Below are 6724 nucleotides of genomic sequence, written 5' to 3'. Positions count from 1 at the left end.
TTAAAGGTTAGGATTATATTTTTTTGGTAGTATTATAATCACATTGTGAGTGTATATTATTAGCACCTTTTGTTGTTTTCTCGTGATATCTGATTGGACGCGGATGCGGTGACGTCACAATCGGAATGAGAAATGTCTGGTTAAAACACTTTCGATTTCACATCACAAAACAACACCATAACACAGAAGCAGAAACACGAAAAACACTTTCAGAAACAGATGCGTGTTCAATAACCCCTTTCTGAAAACACACTCGAGGTCTTGTCCACTATAAAAGAGAATTTATAAGTATTTAAAACACTCAGTTTTCTGTGCTTTGGGCCTGTCGCTTGTCAGCTATTAATTGTCATATCTCTCAGACGGATCGGATCTGATTAAATATACAAAAACAATGTCCGCGAGTTTACAATTAGTAGAGTCTGTGCTAAAGTTATAACATACCTGTACAAATGTTTTCTAGGACATAAAATGTTTCAAATCCAGTGAGCTACGCTTTTTCTCTCTCTATCTGCGTAGTTCTTGTTCTTCTTCTTCTTCTTCTTCTTCTTCTTCTTCTTCTTCTTCTTCTTCTTCTTGCTTTTTTACGGCGGATCGCAGACAAATATGTGCATTACCGCCACCTATCTTGAAATGGACCATTGACACTTCTCAACCAACATTCTTCTTCTTCTTCTTCTTCTTCTTCTTCTTGGTTTTTAACGGCGGCTGGCAACCAGCGTAATTAGGTGCATTACCGCCACCTTCTGCTCCGGAGTCTGGAACAGAGCGTTACATTCTACTCATTAATCCTGTCCTTTTAAGAAATTCAAAGAAAGCTTTACTATTTATTTTACTTGCCCATTTTATTAAAGATTTAAAATGTACCACCTGAATTCCATTCTTCTTGATTTCAACTATCATACTACTGCGTAGTTCTTCTTCTTCTTCTTCTTTTTCTTTGGTGTTTATTGGTGGTTGGCAACCTAACTTCTCATTACCGCCACCTACTGACAAACAACTTGGATATAATAACTATAACACAATACATTATATTATATTATAGTCTATAATATTATACTTTACATAATAATATATAACATACTTTATATATTTATATATAATGTTAGGTAAAAAATGTTAGCCTGAAGACACTTTGGATAAAAGTGTCTGCCAAATGTATGCATTTATTTAAATGTATTTATTTATATACAGTACAGAGAGAGAGAGAGACAGAGATGTTATTTCCACAGCTGGTTTTCGTGCACTTCAGCAAGTCATTGACATATTTTTTTCCCCCAGCCTTTGAAGCATTTCCTACATCTTTTATTCTTTTATTCCAAGATTTTCAAGAGCTACTTACGATGCTTTTCGGAAACAGACCGTGATATTAAGATCAGTCGTAAGATCATTTTTAAGAAAGTAAATGGTAAATGGACTGCATTTATATAGCACTTTCAACAGACCACATGGCCATCCAAAGGGCTTTACAATTTGCCTCACATTCACCCATTCACACACCGACTGCAGTGTCTGCCATTCAAGGCTCCATCAGCTCGTCAGGAGCAGCTGGGGTTAGATGTCTTGCTCAAGGACACCTCAACACTTGGTCAGGTGGAGCCGGGGATTGAACCAGCAACCTTCCAGTTTGTAGACAACCTACATGAACCACTGAGCCACTGCCACCACAAAGTCTTAGGCTTACGAAGCTTTTGGGAAACCCGGCCCTGGTAATTTACATGCTCCAAACAAAATTCTTTCTTCACAGTGTTAAATATGAATATTCATCTTATTACCATCCCTTTTATTACATTTCACCTTTGTTTTCCATTTTATAAGCCCATGTTAACATATGAAGGCCTAATAATTTATAATACACACACATTTAGTCTCTCATCATATTTATTTACAAAATATGAAAAGTAATATGATATGGGTAGTTCACACACAAATATAAACAAGTTTTCAGTTCAGTCATATTTATTTATAGAGCACATTTAAAAGCAACAGCTGTTGGCAAAAGTGCTGTACAGAATTTAAGCATACAACAAAATACAAAAGTCAACACAGAACACCGCGACAGATATTATACTACACTTATGTCGCTGTGCTTACTTATGATCATAAGCAACAGTAAATAAATACGTTTTAAGAAGAGACTTAAAATAAGCGTATGTTGGTGCAGCTCTTATAAATAGTGGTAACTTGCTTCATAACTGTGGAGCAGCCGCTGAAAAGGCACGATCTCCTTTCGATTTCAAGCGTGTCCTTGGAACAGTCAACTGAAGACTACTTGTTAATCGAAGTTCCCTAGAGGCATTACACTGGAACAGAAGGAGATAGGAGATATAAGATGGAGCCAGTCCATGGAAACCCTAATAAACAAACAGCAATGTTTTAAAATGGATACGATATTTAACTGGGAGCCAGTGGAGAGAGATCTACACTGGTGAAATATGTTCCCTCTTCATTGTTCCAGTCCATTTTGAACAAGTTGAAGAAGAGACAACAGAGACTGTGAAACACCCAAGTACAATACATTACAATAATCTAATCTGGATGAAATAATCTTGATGATAAGAATGACTTCATCCTTGCAATATTCTTTAGCTGATAAAAACACATCCGAACCACAGCATTGATCTGTTTATCAAAAGTCAAAGCAGAGTCAAAAGTAATGCCTAAGTTTCTCACATTAGACACATGAAAACTATGCAATGATGGAAAATTTGAATATGAGCTCATTAACAAAGTCCAAGAAATTTCAGTGCATAGATATTTTAACAGAGAAACAGCGTCTCACACCGCGGCCTTGAGTCGGTTGATGTATTTCCTAAGCGACCAGCGCAGAGCACCTCCAGGGATAACGAAGTGGATATCTTTTGGAAGGCCAAACAAAGTAGTTTCACTTCCACAACCAAACACACTGCATCTATTCAACATGATGGTGTGGCAACAACAATACTACAACGAGAATAAAAGGTATGCCTTCTTTCTTTGCGTGAACATTTAGGAAGGTTTACGTAAATCTTCCCACATAGTGACGTAGAGATGTGAGGGCGTGTTTAAACGAGCCGTTTTAGTGGGGTGTGGCAGAGTCTTAACTTTGATAAAGAATATCTCTTGCCAAGTGGTCAAGTGCAAAGACCGCAAGTGTGAGTATTTGGACAAGGCAAGAGTCCCTCCCAGCGAACAATTTTTGATTCTCAAATTAGGTTCTGTTCTGAGGATGTTCTATTTACGTTCCTAGAAGGCAGGGCCGTAGCCACCATTGAGATCCCCGAGGACGGGACCTCTGTATTTTTCCAATAACAAAAGTTAAAATAAAATAATGACCTTATATTAATTCTGCTTTGGTGTTGCAACGATAAAAAGCCAAGATAACAGATCTTCTGATCTGATGCCTCATTGGTCTTACATCAATGTCAAAGTGTTTTTTTGATGGCCATGTAAATCAAAGTAGGCGGGGTTTATGTTCACAGGCGCTGAGCTTGATGCTTCAGTTATGAAGAGGAAGATGCAGCCTAGTGTTTTATAATTGTCAAAGTGACAAGGCAAGAGAAAATAACAAATCTGTTTTCATCATATTAGATTTAGGATTAATAAAGTGAGTGCACTATTATGAACGAATTAACGAATAATAAAAAAAAAACTTAATTATTATCCTGGTAGCCTTCAATAAAATAACTTGTCTGAAATGATTTAACATGAGTATCAGCTGACTGTCACAGTGTCTGGGTTGTGTTCCCTGGGTGTCCACTAGGTGTCCTCCGTTCCCACGGTGTCTGTCATCTTATCACTTCCTTTTCCCTTATTTGGTCACCTTCCTCCTTGTTTTAGTTAATTGATTATTCCCCACCTGTCTCCAGTTTCACCATTATCCTTCTGTGTATTTATACCCGGTCTGTCTGAGTCTCTGTCACGAAGTCCTTGTCGTATGAATGATACTTTCCAGAGTCTGCGCTTCCCGTGTGTTTTTGTTTGTTTTTATGTTTTTTGATTTTCTGGTTTTACTCTTTTGGATTGCCCCTCAATAAACCTTTTTACCTGCATTTGGATCTCTCCCGTGCTTCTTGTATCACCGTATGTGACAGAGACTCAGACAGACCGGGTATAAATACACAGAAGGATAATGGGGAAACTGGAGACAGGTGGGGAACAATCAATTAACTAAAACAAAGGAAGGTGACCAAATAAGGGAACAGGAAGTGATAAGATGACAGACACCATGGGAACGGAGGACACCTAGTGGACACCCAGGGAACACAACCCAGACACTGTGACACTGACTCAATATTTACATTCTTCAGCACAGATGACAATCAAAGAGAAAGAGACTGTGATCATCTGCATCATTTAATCTGATTCTCATGTTTAAGAATCTGTTATCTTGACAAATCATTTATGTGCCCACTGACTTGGTTTTAAACCTGTATTGTTATCCAATTTATTTACTTGAGACCAAAGCAAACACTGATGCATTGATCACGTGATCATTTACATCTTTTTGGGGACAGATGGTAACTCACATTAAAGACCCTGGGACCTGACACACACTCGACAGTGAGCAGAATATCTCTAAACTCTTAGGATCTGTATTTACCTTCTTTATATTAACTGTAAGATTGAGATCATTGTAGCAGTCGCTCTGAGAGAATTCAGATCAGACCAGACATGACTGTGAATATTACTTCATTCATGTAGAACATCATAATACTAGAATACAAATGTTTTATGTGTTTAAACAGAACTTGAAAGATGAGATTTTGTGTTATAATAAAAGTGACAAAGCACAAAGCGTATCACAATTATCAGGTGGCTGGTGAACTACAAATAATTAATGTACTTGAAAACTTTTTTTTTTCTAAGCATTTACAGCAATCAAACGGCTTATGAATAGTCACAATGTTTTACCTCAGAAAAGACAAGATTTTTTTTTAAAAATGAATTTTTTTGTGAAGCATGTTGGGATGTGTTTTATTTATTTATTATTATTATTTTTTGTACTTTCTATGTGATATCTTGTGTTTACTATATGATGTTATTACCCTAATTGTCACTTGTGGGATTAATAAAGTTGTTAACTTGTGCTGGATCTGAAGATGATCTTCTTACTCTGAATGTGTTTAGTGTGTTTGTGTAGTAGATGTTGGAGTGAAACAGTGTGTGTCTTCTGATGAAGTTTTAAATTGCCCAGTTCTGAAAAGCTCTTTCCACATAAAGAACATGAATGTGGTTTCTCTTCTGAATGAACTTTCAGGTGATTCTTCAGGTGTGAAGCTCTTACAAATGTTTTTCCACATTGATCACATTCATGCAGTTTCTCTCTGGTGTGGATGTTCTCGTGATTCTTCAGACTTCCTAAATCTGTGGAGCTCTTCTCGCACTGATCACATGTGAACGGTTTCTCTCCAGTGTGAATCCTCATGTGAACACTGAGAGTAAACTCTTTCCACACTGAGTGCAGGGGAAACTTTTCTTGTTTCTTCTTCTCAGTAAAGAAACTCTTTCGGTCTGTGAGCGAGTGTTTTCACTGGTTTTGTCATGAAGATGTTTCCGCTCTTCACTCTCCTCCATCAGATCTGAAATGAAAGTAAAAGTGTTATAATATAAATAAATCAGAATGTGAAGTGCAAGCAGACTATGCAAAATGATGACCATTTTTATGAAATAAGGTACAATGATCTACATTAATAAAATATGGACACAAACCCATGTTTCTGTAGTGAGAACTGTTCAATGTTTGATCAACTCCACAGTTGGTTTGGTGCACAAGATGGCACTGTGAGCTTCAGCGATGTGTGTGTGTGTGCGTGTTTTATGACATCTGCATTTGTTGTAACTTAAAGAAACGTTTATATGAAACTTGACCAGAAGTGTTAATTTCATTAATGAAAACTATGACAAAAAATGTTAGTTGATGAGCTTTCTCCCCATGACTAAGATGAGACGAAGAGGAGACAACAATAAGGGCAATAAATGATAACTGTGACTATATCAACATGCAGTTTTGTTGACAAAAAAAGAAGAAAAAAGATGAGACTAAAATGTATTAAAAAAATAAATTGAAAATTCTCTTTTTATTTTCGTCAAAAGAAAAAGAGACAAAATGTTGTTGTGGACTGCTCTCCACACAGAGCTGGGTAGATTACTAATAAACTGTAATCTAATACTGATTCTTAATTACATGACAACCATTATAGTTAATAACATAATCCATTACATTACACATTTCAGGTAATCTAATCAGACTACTTTTAGATTACTTTTGACCTAACTTGATTTAAACAGGATAATATTCTACTATATTGACATAAAAATACATACGTATATAATATATTCCATTTGTTACTAACATGAAGTGTGTTAAGCATTACATTACATCAAGGTTTCCCAAACTAGGGTTTGTAACATTAATAAAAAGATAATTAATTAAATTGTAAAAAAATATACATTAAAATAAATAATATTAAAATCAATCAAAATAAAATCTTACTAAAAAAATAAATACATTTCATTTGTTTATTGCATGTCATGTGGACATAACTAACGTCAGAGAACCATGAACATGCAAAGTGTTAAAATATCTTTTAAAATCTCCGAGGTACTTCAAGTAAATATATTTGGTGAAAGAGGATCAGATGACAAAAGTTTGTGAATTTGTGTGTTTTAATGTGTTTGAAAGACAAACGCCTTCCGAATACACAGAAATGCATGGTTAAATAAACTACAGAGTGATGATTCAAAT

The sequence above is a fragment of the Carassius auratus genome, unplaced genomic scaffold, assembly GCF_003368295.1.
Source record: "Carassius auratus strain Wakin unplaced genomic scaffold, ASM336829v1 scaf_tig00216113, whole genome shotgun sequence".
Classification (NCBI taxonomy): Eukaryota; Metazoa; Chordata; class Actinopteri; order Cypriniformes; family Cyprinidae; genus Carassius; species Carassius auratus.
This window is presented reverse-complemented; position numbering follows the sequence as displayed.